General features: G+C 36.6%; 1 long non-coding RNA gene across 2 annotated transcripts in view; it reads right to left on the bottom strand.

Annotated features, from left to right (window-relative positions):
- Positions 1-21,384, bottom strand: part of LOC141419878 (uncharacterized) — a 54,510-nt gene that overhangs the window by 25,689 nt on the left and 7,437 nt on the right. For both annotated transcript variants that reach the window (XR_012444597.1, XR_012444596.1), the window contains exon 5: positions 8,817-8,902. This is a non-coding gene — a long non-coding RNA (uncharacterized lncRNA). The remainder of the gene's footprint in view (positions 1-8,816; positions 8,903-21,384) is intronic.

Below are 21,384 nucleotides of genomic sequence, written 5' to 3' on the forward strand. Positions count from 1 at the left end.
AGATAACAAGCAACCAATCTTTTGGTATAGACAAAGTGGAGGACTGTGGATGTTAGGGACAGAGAATCTTTTTCCCAATAAGAAAGTCTATGGGCTTCAGTTCTTCCACCTCCTCCCTCTTGACCTTAGAACTGAGAGGATTTTGATGTGTTTCTACTAACTATGCAGAGTTGGGAATAGCAGAAATCACTGAAGACTGTTTCTTGCTTGTGGTGCAAGGAATGATAGGATGATAGGAATACATTTTGAAGGAGAGGACAAGTTTTGAATAGCTGAACTGATGAAAAGGAACACAGTAAGTAAAGACATCAGTATGCAAAAGGAGAGTGAGAGAAAAGCCGACAGAACTGAGAGGAATCAGAACAAGGGGCTCCCACACTTCCAGATCAGAAGCCTGGCAAGTATGCTAGAGAGGCTGAGCCAAAGTTCTCTTTTGGAGATAACTTTAATGCCCTGTCCCTAAAAAAATCATCAGCAAGACATCCAGGAAGGGGATGGGAGGATAATGTGACAAAGGTAAAGGAACTATTGCAAACAATCTCCCTTTTAGCCAGTTCCTTCCCAAAGTAGTTTGAGTGCCCCTATCTTTCTGAATCCCCCATGTAATAAGGATGATGTATGTGCACAGTGCTTTCTGAGTTCCTGTAGAAAACCCAATAATGGGGTTTTGCAAACAAGGCACTTTATAAGTCCTACTCTCAAGAAGTTTAACAATATTCATAAACACACATTTCAATGAAAAATTTGAAAAGCAAAAAATGCCTGCTACATTAATAAAAACATTAATGGGCTATAATAAGGTTTTGGTTTAATCTCTTTAGGAAGCCCTTAATAATCTGCATCAAATACACAGCTAATCTTGTTTCCTCTGAAATTCTACCTTAGCAAATTGTTCACCTAGACATGGGAAAGACACCTGAGCCTCTTCAAAATGTATTCTTCTTATTGGCAAACCAGTTGAGGCTTTCAGGTCTTATTTTATATCAAAGCCATATCACCCTGAACTCACAGTGGTTTTTTCTCAGATTAAACAGTCTTCTATTGATGGTCATTTCAATTAACTGTTATAATAGACTGAGTATTTTCTTTATTCATCATGTACAACTGTTGTTTTGAAATACATATACTTTGCAGAATGGCTAAATCAAGTTAATTAATGTAGCCATAATCTCACATACCTATCACTTTTCTTGGTAAGAACAATTGAAAATGTACTCTCTTAACAACTTTTAAATATACACTATATCATTATCAAATTTAGTTACCAAGTTGTAAAACAGATCCTAAAAACTTAACTGGAACTTTGTACCTTTTGAGCAATATCACTCTATTCCCCTTACCCTTCAGCCTCTGCCTTCATCCCATACACTTTGCTCAATCAGCATCCTTAACCTCTGTCTCCAGTCCTGCTCTAGGCTGTTACTCATTCTCTCCAAGCCAAGTTACTAGGCAGCTGGAAGTCTCTGATCTGTGCCAGAGACGAGACCATAGTTGCTAATGATTTATCCCATCTGCAGCTACAGTGTGAAGCTAGTGAACAAACTCAGGAGCAAAACAACTAAAATGATTCAAGTACACACCAACTACTTCATCTCCTGCATTCTTACACGAAACAGCAAGGCTCCTTCCCTTTTTGCAGCTGAGATATGCAAGCAAGTGCCCTGTATCATCTTAGACAGGAATGAAACAGCCTTCTCATGGATGGTAACTCCTAAAAAGCTGCATCCCCTTTCTTTCTGCCAAAAATGAGAAACAAGACTTCAGCAGTCTTCAATATTTTCAGCTCTGCCTAGTCAGTGGCAACACTTCAACATTCTATCAACTCCATGGAGGTACAAAGAGAATGATGCTCCTAGACTTTCCTGTAGAAAAAGGCTTCTCTGTCCCAAACATCAATAATCCTTTACTTTGTCTATTGATCCAAATGCAAGGTACAATATTTGGTTGTCAGCTTTACAATATGGTGAGTGAATACTACCAGATTCACTGGGCTCTGTGCAAGCTCCATGATAAAAATTCTCTTGCTTCTTTTGTGCAAATATTTAAATATTTTGTAATTGTCTCATAGACTTGGGCAGTTGTCTTTTACTCTTCTTTAAAAATTCACTCACAGCTCATACTGAGTAATGTCCAGTTGGACAAGCAAAATGCATTAATTCTGGGTAAATAAGGATTTTGTCATCATGGTGAAATTAAAGCAGAATAAAGAGAAAAGCACCCTTCTTTTTGTAGAAGCTGATAAGATTGCAGCTTTCATCTTTAAGCCATGATCTCAAGTGTACCAGAGCTGTCTCTGTTTCCTCTATAATCTATTTGTCCCTTTCTTACAAACAACTTGTCAAAATGATCTTTCACCTTCTACTGTAAGGACCAAGAACTGTCCTTTCAGATATTCACTGAAGGCTTTGTCAGCTCAAAGTCACACTAACTGCTTTCCATGTGAGTATTTTGGAGGGCTAAGTAGTTGTGCAGGAATTTTTTGCCTACATGCATATAAACAAATATCAGGATACAGATCCACTGCCTGAATGCACCCTCTGACTATGTAGGATTGGGAGAGTTCATCTATTTCTTTGCTTGGAAAAGAAGCCCATGTTTCAATAGGGGTGGAAATAGTACAGAAAAAGAAGGTTAAGAAGTTATCTATTTGGGTCTACCAAGTGGGATACAGGAAGAAGAAAAGTTTTTCTTTCTTGTGTTTTAGTACCCTGGATTTAAAATACAATTGAAGAGCACATCTCAAATGACTGAATTAATTATTCTCAATTTGTCGACAGGAAATGCATTGGCTTCCTCTCTCACAGAAATCCCACAAATACACCCTATACTAATCAAGCTAAGTGCCCTACATAGTAAAAATAAATATTGTATAATTGTTGGTTTTTCAACATATTCAACACAGATCCTTTTAATAAGCTCTGCTAAATAATTTAAATCATAATATGATATACTCAAAATTTTCCAATATATTTTATAAAGCACAGCTCCCAAAAAAAGCTTTCTTTATGTAAAATGCAACCTATAGATTCAGCTTACTTACTACAAAACAGATTGGAGTTCCCTACTGAAATAAGTGTATAGTGAGGTTAAATTAAGTTGATTCCCTGGGCCTGATCAGAGCTGAAGAACAGAGAGGGACACACTGAGCATTTTGTCAGCAATGCAGAAGGGACAATGTAAAATACAGTAAATGGTTGATTACAATCTCCCATCAGGAACAGAGAACATCGCCAAGATTATTTAGAAATCATCTTACCAATGGCATCTTTGGCTTCATTTGAAATGTTATTTTCACCTCTCTATTGCATTTTATGGCAAAACTCTGCAGCTGTTTAAATAAGACCACTAGGATGTACCAGGGAAGGCATCTATAGGCATTCTTGGATACTTTAAAGACATTTAGTATTTCCTGACTTTCTCAATGTGTGTTTTTTCCCTTTACATCCAGGAAAATGAGCTCCTTCACTGTCTGAGGCAAAATTTCCTTTTCTTAGATAACTCTGAACACAATTCCTTTGGGACAATAAGAAAACTTCAAGGACAGTGTGAAGCAATGGCACTCTTGGCCATTCCTTTATCAACCCTGGTGCCCCAAAGTGCTTGTGACTATATCCCAGGGGTTCACATATCTTTCCAGGTTGCACTCTTTCTCTCTTCCCAGACTTCTTAACTCTGTCTGCACTGCTGTCCTTTCTATCTAGGTACCTGGATTCAGACCTTCTGAGACCAGTCAGATGCCCTTCTAGGGCTTTTGAGATTTCAGAGGAAATTATTTTCTAGCTCTTGAATCTTTTGCAATACTTGTTCTGCAGTCATGGGCCAGAGAAGCCTCACTCTCAAACCCAATGAGGCCTGCAGGACCCCAGGAAGGTGATTGTCACCCAGACTACACACTGTGGAAAGGGAATCAATAATCTTCTACATCTATTTCAACCTTTACAGATTTCAAAGTACTTCCACAGGAATTTCAATTTGATCATAACCTCATTTGGGGTTAAAGAGGGCAAACATTACGCCACTAACATTTTATAAATGATAAAATAGAGACACAGAAGACATCCCAGGTTATGCCATGACCAGATGGAGAGTAAATATGAAGTACTGCCGAGTAATACTACTACTCCCTTTACTAATTTTGTAGCTATTATTCCTAACTATGGCAAACAACAGCGATAGAGGCTTATGAATACTATTTATGAATAGGCAGCAAGAATTTGGTGTAAACATTAGAAAGACAATGCTTCGAATTTAATTTTGCAGCTTCAGTTAATTATTCAAAGAAAATAACTTTGTTCTGAACAGCATCAGCTACATCATTTGTGGGGCCTAATGCAATATGCAAATGTGGATATCTTTTATCAAAACTTATTAAGAATTTCAAGACAGTGACAGCAGAATGCTAAGCCAAACATGGAGCCCATCTCAACCCAAGGCCTCATATGAAAGCACAGGTCATAAGCCCATAAAGTTGGCCCCGCTTATGAATCTTCAAGAGAGCCCTAAGTTTCAGTGCAATGGTTAATTGTAGGCACAAGGTGGAAATGTGTCATCAGTTTTCTTACTCATCTCACTTCATGAAAAGTTTAGTTTTGTCACCTCTTATAAATCTCTTATACTAGAATCAGAGTTGTGTCACCATCCTGGATGACAAATCTGGCTTTTACTTCATTGATTCTTGAGATAATAAAAAGACCCCCCTCCATAGAATTCTGATACATTTTGCTGACACTCTCAAATACTACACAAAACAAAACTAGGAAAAGCAGCTCAAATCTCTATTCCTTCCCCTCTTACGCTTTTTTGTGAAGAAAAGATACATTGATGATGCTAAAACTAAATTAAGTCATAACAAGAAAAAACGCTCCCTCTGTCAGCCTAGTTAATGAAGAACAAACGCAGCTCCTGAAGACATAGTCTCACACAAGACTGTGATAAGTGGTTCTCACCACAGAGATGCTAGACATTTTCAATCTAGAGAGAACCAGTCTGTCTCCAGCCATGGCTTCACCCATTCCCACTTTTCCTGAGCCTTCCCAATTCCAAGCCAGGAAACCAATAACAGAATGCTAAGAAAACATCAAACAATGAAATGTACAACGTAATCTTACTTAAGAGGTCTATGATGACATTTTAAATAAGGACATGTTTTGTTTTTCCTAATTGCAAAACAGAGAAAAGGTACTTTCACTGATGTCTGCTGATGTCAAACTCTTATGCTAGGCAGGCGCTCTACCGCTTGAGCCATACCTCCAGCCCACCAAAGTCCTATGCTGATAGGTCTCGGAGTTTGGCTTTCTGTTCTGCATGATCCTTTTATCTTGATAAATGACTTACTGTATTTAATTAACTCTAAGATCCATATTTTTTCATGTTTTCATATTTCTGAAATTGGTGTGCACCTTATAATCAACAGCATTTTTCAGTCAGTGTGGGCCAGAAAACAGCTGAATGGGAGTTATTACTTTCTGCACATGCTCAAACTCGATCATGGCTATCGATATATCATGATATACAATAAAAATATATGTCTAAGGACTGTAAAATAGATATAGTGGGGGTACTTGTTGGAGGGGTAGGGTGAATGAAGGAGATGAAGGTAGGAAAATGTGGTTCATGAACTTGGTATACATATACAAGATAGAACAATGAAACCTCTTGCAAGTGCTTTAAGTGAGTCAGGGAAGGAGTCGGGGGGCTGGGGAGATGGTGGGGTGATCTAAACAATGTACAATGTAAGCCTATTTGGAAGTTTGAGGAACCTCACATACAACCACCAAGAAGCCTTTCAAAGTTTATACTTGGAAAATTTCTAGGTATTAATAAAAGATGTTTTTCCAATATCCTTAATGGAATGTTGGGCTTTTTTTTTTCATTTTTTCCTGCTTGCAACTAGAAATTCCCCAACATAGATACTAGAAACACTATAAAAATGTACTGGTTACATTAGAATACCAATATAATGGACTAGATTAGTGAACAAAATAATTTTTCTACAGTCATGGTTTTAGAGGAAGTTAGACTTTTCCAATTGATTCTCTAGACCAGCATTATTATATGGTACACATAATGTGAGCCACACATGCCATTTTACATTTTCATGTTGCTACATTTTAAAAATCAGATGAAATTAATTTTAATTTCATTTATCATTTAGCTCAATATATAAGAAATATTATCATTACAACAAGTAACCAATACATTTATTTTATGCATTTTTGTACTAGCTATGTTTCAAATGCTCAATACCCAGATGTGACTTGGGGTTTCCATACTGGACAATGTAGGTGTAGTCAATATATGTATTTGTCAACAAAAACAAACTAATCTCTTCCAGAAAGTTTTGCTGAAACACCATCAGTCATTGAAGAATTTGTCCAAAATTCAAAAGTGGCAGTTACTCCTACTATAACCTTATAATTGTGATCTGCAATAATTTATTCCAACAATGACAACAATAGATCACTCTGAAGAAAACTTGCTGGAGACAGTCTAACATAGTAGTCTTCACACTAGGCTACTGACACACAAGTCCTTTGCAAGGAATACATGAGTAGGGATAGTATCAGGGAATCCATGTTCAGATTCTCAACTTTCATGTGTATTCTCTCTTAAAGTTGATCTGCTTAAGCACATTCCCCCCCCCACACACACACATACACAGTTTAAATTAAGCTTTATTTTTCAGACATTATCAATACTAATCATTAAAATGTATTTTCAACTGGGAAGAAAAGCACCTCCTAAGTAATAGCAATATATATTACTTATGCTGATTCTTCTAATTATAACTGGATTGTTTTCCAGCACTAAAAATGTTTACATTGGTAAAACTTCTGCATAGAAGTGTGTGATTTCCTTAGATAGGGTACATCATTCAATTAAACTAGTTAAACCTTTTTTCTCAGATTGTATCTTGAAACATGTTTTCCAATTAAAATCAATTTTCATTTCATGTTATAAATAGCTTATGTTTTCTACCTTGTTTGTATTACCAAAAATAAAATAATACGCTAGCTGTAAGACCAATTATTTTAGCAATATATACCTTGTATACCAGAAACAAAATATTAACTTCTTAATTTGCTTTAAAGTGGATAAAAATATCATTATTATTTTAACCTTACATTTACTTTGTTAATTATCTATTTAACAAGAGGTAGTCTTTAATTGATTTCTCTGTGGTTTCAATAAAATGAAAGCATGACACTTCTAAAAGTAAATCTGATTTGGCTAATTATTTTGACATGAACATTGTCTTTGCTAATTCAGTTATATTATGAATATTTTCTATGAAATTGTTGACTCAAATATGCAGCTTCAAGTTTTTATACTTAAAGGATATAATAAATTAAAAGCATTTTATCAGATTATAATATTGGCAAAATCAAACTTAGTATTTTGCTATTTCCAACCTTTTGTTGTAAGTATAATAGGTTAAATAATGCCTCAAGATGAAAGTACAACAGATCTAATAGTCATTTGATCAATATTGGCAAATACATTCTGGTACATTACTGGAAATTGTAAAAGTAAGTTGCTCAATAACAAGTAAATCAGATGGTTTCTTTGCTTTCAAGGAATTAAAGATAGACTTAACCATCTATTTAAAATTTTTAAATTTTACTTAAAAGTCATTTTAAAATTTTTTGACAGGCTGGAGGTGTGGCTCAAGTGGCAGAGTGCCTGCCTAGCAAAAGCAAGACCTTGAGTTCAAACCCCAGTACATTCAAAAAAATTATTTTTTTTGAGACAGTCTCATATGTAGCTCAGACTAGCCTCAGACTCATCCTCTTGTCTCAGCCTCTTGAGTGCTAGGATTAACAGGTGTGTACCACTGTACTTGGCTAAAACTTGATGGTAGGTCACTGTGTTTTTTGACCTATGACTTGGACACGCATTCCATTCTTTTCTACTTATGGAAACAAAGTTACCTGAGTTCTTATACCTAAAATATGGAAAACAAGAAGAAAGCTTATACTGTATTAAGTCTCCTTAGAAATCACTAATATTCTCAGAGTCATGAACCAATTTGGGGAAAAATAAAGTCATATTCACTTAAGAGATGTATTTCCAACCAATGCTTCCTTTCATTTTTATGAATTGCTTACCAAAATGTGCAATGTTTTACACTATTTGGATGAAATGTATACTACTAGTAATTTAATAGCAAAATTTTTAATAAAGTCAGAAGTTATTTCAATCTCTAATACTTTCTGAAGAGATATACCAGGTGATAATAAAAAGCCTTTAAATGTTAAAAATTTATTACATTAGAAAAAATTATGGCAAGGAAGTTGAACAGAAGGGTTATTTCAAAGAAACAGAAAAATTATGTAAAATTTCTGACTGCTAAAGAATATCTTGTTCATTGTTTTTCTTCTACATCAATAATGCAGAGTATCAAGTTAGTATGATAGTTTTATTTCATTAAATAATGCAAAATGTGATGAAATCATTTGATTTAAAAATGTATATATTTGCAACATGTTGGAATTATAACTTTAAAATGTTTAAGCTCCTAATAAATTTCAGAGTTTAACTTCAATACAAGTGTGTGGTGGGGTGCATTTTTTAAAAATTATTTTAGGTGGCAAATAATTAGAAAATGTGAAAAACACTACGAGAAAACACACTCTCAGTGAAGTCCAGAGATAAACTGGGGAAGGATGAAATCTGAAAAGTTTCATTTTATTTTATTACTATTTCTTATTTGAAAATATAGCAGAAACCACTAATATGTGATGTAGTCTACCTTACTAACCAGGATGGTCAAGTTTGGGGGATAGTCCAGAGCAAAGGACAAATACTGTACTTACTCATCATGGGCACTATGTAGCCAATGCACAGTGGACATAAGGCCCTCTCTCTCTTCCATTCAGCTCTCAATCTTCTAGCTCTTCCTCTAAAAGGAAAAGAATGCCAATGACAGTGATAACAACAATAGCAGCAGGAGACATTTTTTGGGTCTTTCCATTTGTCAGGGACAACAATAAACCGTTATCATCTCTAAGAATTTCAGAAATGACCTTGTTTGTAAACACAATCTATTCTTTATTAATATATTAATAAATGAGTCTTTATTGATACATTTACAAATAAAGTTAACTAATATATCTCTATGATACGACCATGCAGTTTGAGGTAAAAAACAAAACCTACATAGCTAAAAAGTTTGGCTACAGCAAAACCACAAATAGCAGCAGTTACACCAACATGTAATACGGTAAGTCCTTCAGTTCATTGAATCTTCAAACAACTCTAAAAGATAAGTGCTAAGATTACCATAATGTTACAGGAGAGAAAGCAAGAAAATAACACCAAATCATTAAGCTAGCAAGTGATAGACCTGAGATGTTGTTTTGTATTTAACTTTGACAGCTATGCATTTAAATATTAAACTGTGTGTTCATGGGTGTGTTTATCTGTCTATATATTTTTCTGTATTTGGTTATGCACATGTTTTTATTTCTGTGCTTCCATATGATCTCATTCTCTGATTTGGGGAATGTGGAAGTATGTGCATATTTGTGTGTATACATACATGCACAATCAATATCTGTTAGAAAACTTTCTGGTAATTTCCACATCTACATTTATACAGCATAGTCAACTGAGAGGGATTAAAATGTTCATTCTTGAACAGTCTTTAAAAACTGTGTGGACTGGAGGTGTGGCTCAAGTGATAAGAGCACCTACCTAGCAAGTTCAAAGCCCTGAGTTCCTAATGCCAAAAGAAAAGTGTTTATGTGACAGAAAAGCCCAGAACAGGACAGATTCACTGCTGAATTCTAACAGACCTTTAAGGAAGAATTAACACCAATGCTCCTCAAAAATACTTCAAAAATAGAAAAAGACAGAACACTACCAAACTTATTCCATGAAGTCAGTTTTATGCCGATACCGAAACTGGGTAAGGATGAGGAAGAAAGAAGAAAGAAGAAAAAGAAGAAGAAGAAGAAGGAAGAAGGAAGGAGGAAGGAGGAAGGAGAAAGGAGGAAGGAGGAAGGAGAAGAAGAAAATTACAAATCAATTTTCTTGCTGAACACAGATGTAAACATTCTCAATAAAATACTTGTAAACTGAATTCAACAACACATTTAAAAGATCATCCACCACAGTCAAGTTGGTTTCATTCCAAGAATGCAAGGATGATTCAACAAATGAAAATCAATAAACATAATGCAGCACATACATAGAATAAAGAACAAAAACACATGATCATCTCAATAGATGCCGAGAAAGCCTTTGACAAAATTAAATGTTTTTTCATGATAAAAAAAAAAAAGTCCTGCAGAAACTAGGAATGGAAGGAACATACCTTAACATAACAAAAGCTACATACTATAAGCCTATAGCCAACACCATCCTAAATGGGGGAAACTGAAGGTATTTCCTCTAAAGTCAGGAATGAGACAAGGGTGTCCACTCTCCCCACTCATATTCAATACAGTGTTAGAATTCTTAGCCAGAGCAATAAGGCAACAGAAAGAAATAAACAGGATACAAATAAGAAAGGATGAAGTCAAATTATCCCTATTCATAGATGACATGATTCTATATTTAAAAGATGGTAAAGACTCCACAAGAAGACTCTCAGATCTGACAAATACTTTTGCAAAATAGCAAGATACAAAGTCAACATAAAAATTAGTAGCTTTTCTATATACTAACAATGAACATGCTGAGAAAGAAATCAGGAAAACAATCCCATTCACCATACTCTCAAAAAATTAAATACATAGGAATAAATGTAACTAAGGAGGTGAAAGACCTTTATAATTAAAACTACAAAATACTGAAGAAAGAAATTGAAGAAGACACTAGAAGATTGAAAACCCTCCTATCTTCAGGAATTGGCAGAATTAATATTATGAAAATGGCTGTATTACTTAAAGCAATCTACAGGTTCAATGCAATCCTCATCAAAATTCCATTTCATACAAGTAGAAAAATCAATCCTAATCTTTATTTGAAAGCACAAAAGACCACAAATAACCAAAGCAATACTGGGCAAAAAGAGCAATGCTGGAGTATCACACCACATGATTTCAAATTATACTACAGAGTCATAGCTATATAAATAGCATGGTACTGAGACAAAAACAGACACACAGATCAATGGAATAGAATGAATAACCCAGAAATAGGCCCATCATGGAGATACAGCCATCTGATTTTTGACAAAGGTACCAAAAACCTACATTGGAGAATAGACAGTTTCTTCATCAAATGGTGTTTGGAAAACTAGATATCCATATGTAAAAGACTGAAATTAGATTCTTATCTATCCGTCTGTAGAAAATTAATTCAAAATGGATCAAAGATCTTAATATAAGACTTGAAACTACTAAAGGAAAACATAGTGAAAACCCTTCAAGATATAAGCATAGGTAATGCTTCTCTGAATTAGGATCCCAATAGCTCAGAAAACAAGAGGAAGAATTGGCAAATTGGACTGTATCAAATTAATAAGCTTCTGCACAGCAAAGGAAGCAATTACCAGAATCAAGGGACATCTAAAGAATGGGAGAAAATCTTTGCCAGCTGTTCACTGGATAAAGGATTAATATCCAGAATATACAAAGAGCTCCAAAATTTGAACACTAAAAGAACAAACCCTCCAATTACAAAATGAGCAAGTGAAAAGACAGTTCTCAAAAGAAAAAGTACAAATGGCTATTTAACAGTTGAAGAAATGTTCATCATCCTTAGCCATAAAGGAAATGCACATCAAAATGATGAGAGCCCACCTTACCCCAGTCAAAATGGCAATCATCAAGAAAACAAACAATAACAAATGCTGCTGAGAATGCAAGTAAAAGGGACCTTTATATGCTTTTATTGAGAATGTAAATTACTGCAGCCACTGTGGAAATCAGTGTGGAGGTTCCTCACTTTTCCTCACAAAATAAAAATAGAACTACCATGATTGTGCTATACCAATCCTGGGTACATATCTGAAGGAATGTAAACCAATATGCAATGGTCATACCTGTACACCCATGTACAGCAGCACTATTCACAATAGCCAAAGTATGGAATCAGCCCTGGTACCCACAAACCAATGAATGGATAAAGAAAATATGATTTACATACACAATAAAGTATTATTCAGCCATAAAGAAAGAAATTATGTCATTTGCAGGAAAATAAATGGAACTAAAGACCATGATATTAAGTGAAATAACACAGACTGAGAAAGACAAATATTACATGTTTGCTCTCATGAAGAATCCAAACCTTTAAAAATGACATAAGTTTAAAATGGGGATTGTTTGGTGGTGGAAACCAGTGGAAGTAGGGAGAGTAAAAGGAGAGGGTGGGGGTGAATATGATCAAAGTACTGTATACACATGTATGAAAAGAAAATAATGAAACCTGTTAGGATTTTTTTTAAGTGGGGGAAGGAATGAGAAAGAGTAATGGAGGTGGTGAATTTGATCAAAGTTCAATATATGCATGTACAGAAATATCATAATAAAACCCCTTTGTACAATTACTATATGTTAATAAAAGGATATATACATATATTCCAGAAATTGAAAAAAATTGAAGAGGAAGAAAAAAGTCTTTGTATGACCCTTTATATGAAATTGGATGTTTGTGTTTTCATATGTATATCTGCATGTGTCTCTGTGCATATAAGTCTTTGTTCCTGTTTCTAGCAAGATTAAGTCATGTATGCATCTATACACCTATGTTGGCACATGTATATCTATGTGTTCATTCATCTATTTGAGGTGCATTCAGAACTTGCGCATCATTGTGTGCATATGTTAACATGTGAGGGTGGATGCCTGCTGGTGTGCATTTGGGTGTCTGTGGATATGTGCATGTGTATGTTTTTTAATGTGTTCAGGTGTGTATTACATAAAGGATGTGTATATGGTGTATATGTCTTTTATATGCTTAGGATGTGGTCTGCCTTGGTATTTCTGTGTGAGAATACATGGCATCTAAGTGTACATCTGCATGCATATTCTTGTTTCTTCATATGCAAGTGCAATTGTAGAGCTCTGTGTGTGTTGCGTCACTGTTTAAATGGGCAAATACATATAAAGGCCTATAGGATTGTATCTTCACTCCTGTAATTATTTCTGTGTAAGTCCATGTATTTAAGGCAGAATCTGTGTCTGTGTGGACATGTTTGATCCTCATGTTTAATGCCTGCCAATGTTCATCATCTATGTGAGCCTGTGCATGCTTATGTATCTGTGTGTACACAATATATGTATGTGTGACTGGGTGTGGGTCTATGTGTCTTTACTTTTATGTTCTTGCCTGTAATTCTCTTCATCTGTGTTTGGAAGCTACCATATTCACATGTGTATGTTTCAGTGTTTATCTATTTGTTCATCCACCTATGTTTGCATGTTTACAGCTGTATGACCAACTGCATATATATGGAGGCATGTGTGTATGTCTGACTACAAATCTGTCTACATGCAAATTAATGTGAGTCTTTCCATGTGTCCACATGTAGATGTTTTTCTCACTGGGCATGTGAGGACCCACTATGCATGGGAATTGTAGGTACCTGTGGTACATGTATTGTGTTCCTTGGGTTTTTGTGCATGCCTCTGTGGTATGTACATACATACATGTATGTTTGCATGTATGTATTTGACTGGGCATAAAAGTGTTTTACTGGGTGTATATCTGGGAATGCATACTGAGGGCACACATTTCTACATCTGTGAGCACAGGCATGCATGCTTCTGTGTGTATCTGTGTTTGTGCAGGGAACCAATGTGTATTTTTACATCCATGTGTTGTCTGAATGTTTATAAAGCTGTATAAACATTTTTGCATCTGTGCAAGATTCTGTATCCATCTCAGTGTGAGCATACATAGCTATGAATGTATGTACTTCTTCATCTTTGTGCCCATCCCTGTGTCTCTGTGACTCTATGTTTCTGGACACCCATGTATCTTAGCATGGTCCTCTTGCTTATCTGAGTGAATTCCTGTGAGAATATAGATATGTTTGTCCATGTATATCTTTGTCTTGGTCTTTTGGTATGTGTCTATATGTCCATATGTGTACTTGTATGCTCCTGTGAATGTGTATGCATTTTGCTTAATGTTTCTGTCTCCATACATATATCTTCCCAAATGTACACTATGTGTGCAGAGAATTTTTCATGAGTCAATTTCTATTTTGGCTATGTGCATGCATATGTCATGTACAAGTGCATATATGTGTGCACATCTGTGTGTATATCTCCATAGTGCACTCACATCACATGCATGTGCACTATCTTGTGTATTTCTGTACATGTTTACATGTTTTAATGAAGAACATGAGCACTTACATTGCATATGTGGGCAGTAATGTTTATGCATGTGCATTTTAACCATAGCTATGTCTTTAGATATCTATGTGGATCTTTGAGCATATAAATGCCAGTGTACATAAAAGAAGCAAAACAAAGTGCATTGGGAATTCAGTGTAACAGACTGTTTTGCCTCATGAAGAAACTCTGAATGTTCTTGAGTGGGCATACATATCATGGTGCTTTTCTAGGCATTAAAGGTCTCTGAGTATTGTGAAACCAGTCTGAGTATTATGAAGTATAGTTGTAAAATGTGGGGCAAGTCTATGGATATATGCATTGTGGATGACATCTTCCTGTGTATAGTTCTTCTCTGCATCATGGTGTCTAGCTATGAAGTTATAAAGACCACAGGGCTGGTCTGCATGTTCTGGGTAAGACTGTTTCATGGGTTGATTTCAAAGATTCTACATCAAATGTCTGTGAGATAGGGCCAATCTTTTCACTTTAGTGTGTGTGTGTGTGTGTGTGTGTGTGTGTGTGTGCGTGTGTGTGTGTGTGTGTACATGCTTTATGGGATATATATGGAGTTTATTAGGGGTGAAGTCCCTCAGGTGTGGGTTCTATCAGCCCATAGTATGACATTTCTAGAGTCTGTGGTCCAATTCTGTGCATCATGGGCTAAGTCTATAAGACAAAAGTGATTCTAGAAGTGCATGGGGTATGTCTTAGTGTTTTAAAGAGAGTTTGGGTGATTAGGTACAAATCTGGGGAATGTCAGAGCCTGTGCTTGTGCTATGGGACCATTCTGTGCTCAAGTATGATTTGCATTAAGATGCAATTCTGGGCCAGGCACCCATGGCTCACGCCTGTAATCCTAGCTACTCAGGAGGCAGGGAGCAGAAGAATCATGGTTTGAAGCCAGACCAGGCAAAAACCATTCACAAAACTACAGCTGGTGGAGTGGCTCAAGATGAAGGCCCCGAGTTCAAGCCTAGTCTCACAAAAAAAAAAAAAAAACATTCAATTCTGTGCATTGTGGAGTATGCCATTGTGTAATTGAGTGTGTCTTGAGTTGTGGGTTTTTGTGTTGGGTGATGGTTTGTTTTGTGGGTAAGTTTGTGTGGTAAGGTACATCTGACCATCATAGGGTATGTCTCTCAGCGTTTTGGGGCTTGTGTATTATTTTCTTGTACACTTTTGTGTATTGTTATTTATTGATGTTGTGATGATATTCTGTGTGTTGTAGGACTCTGAGTGTTGTAGGGCATATTAGTGCATTGTGGGGATAATCTAATATGGGTGAATCTGTATGTTGTCTCTGTATATTGTATCAGATTTGATTCTAGGGGTTTTAAAGTAAGTGTGCATTTAGGGAAAAGTCTGAAAATGTAGCAATTCTGGCACTTCAGGGCATGTCTGCGAATTTCCAAGGTATTTATTTGAAAATTGTAAGATCCATCTTTTCATTGGAGAGTTTGCCAAGGTGTTATTGGGGTAAGTGTGTACACTGCAGCTTGTATCTAAGGGGTGAGTCAAAGATTCCTTGTGGGTGAGATTAGATTATAAAAGGCATGGCTAGTGAGGAGCATTATCTGTACAATGTGGGGTAGACAAATGGGTCAAGTCTGTGGGGGAGACACATGTTTTCTCTATGAAGTACTGATATTGAAGAGTGATTTGTGCATTCTGGGGTGAATCTGCATCAGAATGCAATTTTGTATTTGTGGGAAAATCTTTGTCATAGGTTACATCTATTCCTTGTAGGCTGTATCTATGTATTGTGTAGCTAGTTTGTGCATTTCAGACTTGCCTTAGTGCTGTGTGGCAAGACAATTTAGGATAAAGACAGATGTTGCAAAGTGAGTCATAGAGAGTTGTTTACATTGTATAACTTACATGTGGGTTAAATGCCATGTCTTGGTATTGGGGAGGAGGTTGGGCATCAAGGGGCAAGTCTTTTTACTGTTGGTTTGTAGGTTTTGTGAAGCATTTTTCTAGTTCTTTGGAGGCAAGATTGCCTTTTGAGGCAAATCTATGTGTTAAGATAATATTAGATGCGTTCTGGGTCAAGTCTTGACTTTCTGTGAATTTTAGCATTGTGAGGTAGAGTTGTGCCTTGTGATGGGATTCTATGGGGCTGTGCTGGGATTTTTATGTCATAAAGCACGTGTAACATAGTAAGTTGGTTTAGGAATTGAGTGGTTAGTGTGAAAGTAATTAGAAAGTCCCAGCATTGCAGGACTCATATGGGTATTTTGGAGTGTTTATTGGTGTTGTGGTGAATGTCTGTGTTTAGGGTTATATCTGGTAGTTCTAGTACACTATGAAGCAATTCCTTGCTTTGGGGGAAGTCCCTGCATTATAAAATAACACTATGAATAGGGGTGAAAATCTATGCATTACAAGATAAATGCGGAAGTTAAGTTAATTCCATGCATTGTGGGAAAGTCCATTTTGTGCGGCATATCTTGGAACTACTGGACAAGACTATAGTGGGGGAAGGGAGGCAAATCTATGTGTTCGAGAATGTAACTGCATGTAGTGTGTCCATTCATTATAAAGTGTGTGTTTTGAGAAATGTCTGTAAGTTGCTATGCAATCTTATCTGTTTCCAAGGAGTATCTTATGAGGCATATTTGTGCATTGTAAGACATAGAAAGAAGTTGTAAGAGATATTGTATATTTTGGGTTGTGTGTTTGATGCAATTTGGAGTGCTGTGAGGTGTTTCTAGACATTGTAGGGAGAGCTACATTGTAGGGAGGTTATGCTGTGTTTGTCCTGGGGTGAGTTTATATATTTTGAACTCAGTACAAAAATATGGGAATTGTATGGTAAGCATAAATGAGGGGGTGACTCTGTTTAATAGGGTAGATCTGTGACCTGTTGATTGTGACTGTAAATTGTGAAGTGATTTTGTGAAGTCAGCTTATATTCTATAGAATGTGTGTATACTGTGGGTATGTCAAGTGTTATGGAGCATGGGTATGTTTGTAAGTCAGGTTAGGTATTTCAGGTTAAGTGTGCGTGATAGCAGGCAAATGCAGATGCAATGTGGCAAGTCTAGGTGCTGTGGGGGTACATCTGTGTGCTTTTTATTTGACTGTTTTATCTTGAGTTTCTTTTCATTGTGAGACAAGTGTTGGTGTTGTGGAAATTCTGTGAATTGTGCAGGATGCCCCTGTATTGTAGAACATGTCTATGAGATGTTGGTGATGTTTGTGTATTTTAGGTTGTGTTTGTATGTAGTAATCAGTGCTATTGAGTGAGTCTGAGTGTGGGTATTGTATGAGAAGTCAGGGTGTCATGAGCATATCTCTGTGTTATGTGACTTGTGTGTGTTATCCATTCTCTCTGTGTTCTACAAGGTAAGCCTTGGTTTAATGAAGGTAAGGAGTTGTTTTGTATGGCATGTCTGGTGGAGGGTATGTCTGTCAGGGGTATATCTGAGTGCTGCTAAATTAGTCTGTGTGATTCAGGTAAGTATAGGTTCATGGACTGAGTCTATATATCATGGGGAAAGTTGAATATTTTGCAACAGTCTTCAAATAGTGGAGCATATCTGGACAGTGAAGGATTTGTTTGTGTGGTTCAGCATTTGTGTGAGCTATGAGTCAAATTTGGGTATTGTAGAGGTCCAAAACTATTTTGTTGGGTCAACATATGTATTATGGAGAGAGCCTGTGTCTTGGGGACACATTCATCCATGGTGGAAAGTGCCTGTTTTTTTTTAGGAGTGATAAGAATTTCTCTGTGTGAGTTTCTGTAATATGAAGTGGATATGGGTGTCTATCTGCACATTGTAATAGTCTTCAAATTGTTTTCAATCCTTTCTGTGTGTTGTGAGGCAAGCCTTTGTGTTAAAGTATCAAGAAGTTGTTTTGTCTGGCAAATTTCTGTGTTTCAGAGACAGTATGCTGGATATGGGGCATTCTCATGAGTCATGGGGTTGGTTTGCCTTGCAAAGTATGTGTGGTTGTTATGACACAAGGTATGTCTGGGGCCAATATGGATTTCATGGGATTAGTTAGAAAACCTCTGGGTTTTAGAGGTGAGTCTGAGTGCTATGGGGCAAGTCTGGATGTCATGGGGATAAATGTGAGTATCATTGTATGAGACTGACCATTATAGAGGGAATGTACATGTTGTATGTATGTATGTATGTGCAGCTTCTGGAGTTATCTGTATGTTGTCCATGATTTCTGTGAGATTAGAAGAAAATACTTGTGTTACAAAAGCAAGACCTTTGGGAAGCTGCTCTGTATGTGGGAAGAGTATACTATAGAACATGTAATTATGCTGATGCCAATCTGAATCGTCTAGGCCTTGTGAGATGGAAAAGCCTAGATGATCTGTGGTAAGTCAGGATGCTGTGCACTGAAACATGGCCAATATTCATGTATGTTAAGAGCATTCAGTGTTGTCCAGCACTTCAGACCTGTGCTGTAAAACAAGTTTTGGCATTGTAGGTGCAAGAAGTTATTTTCTGGAGATAGTCTGGTGTTATAGGGTAGATCTGTCTGTGGTGGGGTAAGTCCAGTTGTTATATAAAAAATCTGTCTGCATTATTTTTAAATTACAATTAATTTTTAAATTAATTGTGGGATTATTTCATAGATATGGAAGTATGTCTATTTATTATGGGTATTATGTTTGTGTCATTGGCCAAGCCTTTACAGAGTGAGTCTGGATATTGTGGGGTGAGAGAGGGGGGTATTATGAGCCACACCAGTGCATTGTAGAGTTTTCTGTATTGTGTCCAGTTTCTATGTGCAATTCTTGATGTTTTGAAGGCAGAAAGATGGGATTTTTTGTGTGCAGCTTGTAGATTGTGAGGAATATTTCAGTTGTGGGCCATTACTATATATTATGCAGCAAGTATGAGTTGCTAGACAAGTCTGGCTATTGGGATAGTTTTGAATAATATATGGTGTTTCTAGTTTTGTGGACATGTCTGGCTGTTGCAGAGTAGGTCTGGATCTCATGAGCATCTTAGGGTGAGCCTCTGAGTCAGTGTGCTGCAGTGAGACTGTTATAATGTGACTTTAGGTATTGTAAGGCATGTCTATGCATCATGGAGTTTTCTAAGTATTTTGCTAAGAATTTCTATGTGCTCAAGCTACATCCTATTGATGTGGAATCAAAAATCTATTTTTAAAGGACTTATCTATGTTGTCTGGAGATTATGCGTATTATGGGGCATGTTCATGTATTTTGTGGAAGGTTTGGGTGCCATGGGGCAAGTTCAGTTCTCTTGGGGAGATTGTGTTTGGCTAGTGGCATGTATGTTATAGCACACTGTGAAGTATATATGTAGTTCTAGTAAGTGTATTGTCCACAATTTATAGATACTTGGAGGTAAGTGTTGGTATTATGGAAAAAGATGTTTTCTGAGATCAGTCATTATTTTGTAGGAATAATTTGAAGGTATTTTGTATATTGCTCCTGTTTGTGTGTTCTATGACTAGTTTGGGTGATGGTGGGTCATGCTGGGTACAGCAGAATTTATCTCTGTGTTTCAGATGAGTCTAGATGTTACAGGGGCAAGGTCCATTGATGTGGGGTATGTCTGCACCTTTTTGATTTTGTGTATTCTTCAGCATTTCTTCTGATGCTAGTCTAGGTTATAGAGCCAATCTGTGTGTTGATGGTGCAGGCTGTGCATTTCCATGTATTGTGAGACTTATCTGTGCGGGTTTTACCCATGTATTGTGGAACACAAACATTGACTGACAGGCTAGACTGATGTTTGGGGTGCAAGTCTGTAAAATGTGGAGATTTTCTCAGTCCAGGGCAAGTCTTGGTGTTGTGCAATAAGCCTCTGTGCTGCAGAGCACATCTGTGGCATTGTGCATTTCTCTGTGTGAGCCATCCTTTTGTGGGATGTGAAGGAAGTTGTGGTAGGAAGAAGTTAGTTAGTCTGTTTGTGATAGGGAAAGACTATTGATTATAGGGTATTGCTATGTGTTATGGGGTAAGTCTCACAGTTGTGAGTCAAGTTTGAGTGATATGAGGTGTAAGTGTGGATGTAGTAGAGCAAGTCTATGTGTATAAGGCATATATGTGCACTGTGAGATATTTAATATATATTGTTAAACCACTATGTATGTAATGGGGAGAATCTGTGGATTGTGGGACAGATCTTGGTTCCTTATGTTGTTAATCATTCACTTTTTTCTGGTACTGATATTGAACTAAGGGCTTCCCACTTGTTATGTAAGTGCTCTCCCACTTGAGGCACCTCAAGTCCTGGTTTCTTGTGTTGTGGAGCTAGTTTGTTCATTACAGCCATTGTAACTAGTTTGTTCATTATATAAGTTTATGTGGCATGATAGAATTCTGTATTTTGGATTCTGTATGTTATGGATTGTTTCTTGGGATTTTGAAGTAAGTTCTTTGTGTTGTGGAGCCAATATGGTGTTCTGGATAAGCATATGTACTATGGTGCATATATGTATATGATAGGGAACATTTAGTTGAGCTAGGACAAGTTTATACATGGATGGATTTCTGTATTATGTCAATATTTTGTACACTGTAGTGTGTGTCTAGGAGTTGTGTGATGAATCTAGATGTTATGCAGATACTGTTACAGATGCTTCTAGGTGGTATGGGCTAATTGTAGTCAATACTGTTGTTGTAAGGAAAAAGTGGTAAGAGTATGAGTTCTGATGTGATTCTCGGGTCTATTGGGAGGATACTCTAAATGTGGTGGGTTGTTTCTAGTTGTTTTAGGTGGTTTCTTACCATTATGGTCCAGTTCCGTCTGTAGTAACAACAGTAACAGTGAGATCAGCTAATATCAGTAACACTAATTCTTTACCAAGTACTTTCCTACATTTTGTAGGCATTAATTCATCTATTCCTTCTAATATCTGTTTGACATAGGGGCCATCATTATTCTTAATTTACAGATGACAAAAGTAAGGCACGGCAGTCAAGAAACCTTTCCAAGAACACATCAGTAATGATGCACATGGGTTTGGAACCCAGGCAGTTGAAGGTCTTAATATAACCTTTCCACTGCAGAGTCTAGATGTTGTAAGCCAAGCTTTGTGCTATGTAGGTTGAATCTAGGTGAACTGAGGCTAACCTTTGCCCTTTGGA

The sequence above is a fragment of the Castor canadensis genome, chromosome X (genome assembly GCF_047511655.1).
Source record: "Castor canadensis chromosome X, mCasCan1.hap1v2, whole genome shotgun sequence".
Taxonomy (NCBI): domain Eukaryota; kingdom Metazoa; phylum Chordata; class Mammalia; order Rodentia; family Castoridae; genus Castor; species Castor canadensis.